This window comes from Theobroma umbraticum, unplaced genomic scaffold (genome assembly GCF_002168275.2).
Source record: "Theobroma umbraticum cultivar Fairchild unplaced genomic scaffold, ASM216827v3 scaffold_51.0, whole genome shotgun sequence".
Classification (NCBI taxonomy): domain Eukaryota; kingdom Viridiplantae; phylum Streptophyta; class Magnoliopsida; order Malvales; family Malvaceae; genus Theobroma; species Theobroma umbraticum.
Genome location: NW_018397260.1, coordinates 6,015,353 through 6,015,858, shown reverse-complemented (window position 1 = coordinate 6,015,858; position 506 = coordinate 6,015,353).

Sequence of the window (506 nt, the reverse complement as noted above, 5' to 3'; positions counted from 1 at the left end):
GCCGGGGGCGACGAGCTACTCCGTATACTTTCCATGGGCCGCCGGGGGTGTCGGATAATGGAAGGATTTCGGCCAGGCTGTTACCGACTATGCCGGTCACTCCAACTACCAGTCCAACGCTCTGGAAGCTCATCGGCGCTTCATCTTCCTCAAATTTCTTCTGCAAAAATTAAAACAAAAAATAAGCACCTTTCGTAATGGTAAACAGAAAATTATTAAGCCTGAGAAGAATCGGGGACTTGCCTTAGCAGCGCCAATGGCACCAGCCCACCACCAGCTCATGTTTTTGATAGATAACTTGGATTGGATTTGTGGGGAAGGAAAGGAAATGGCGATGGAAATAAAAAGGGAAGAGAGTAATGATGGGACTAGGAACTAACAGTCTGGCTCTGGCGTTTAATCAGGGGTTTAAAGATTCGGATTGAAGGAACGTTTTCTTGGGTTGCATTCAATTATTTGGTTTATAGAAGGAGAGGAAATGAGAGCGAGAGAAAAGAACGAGGGGG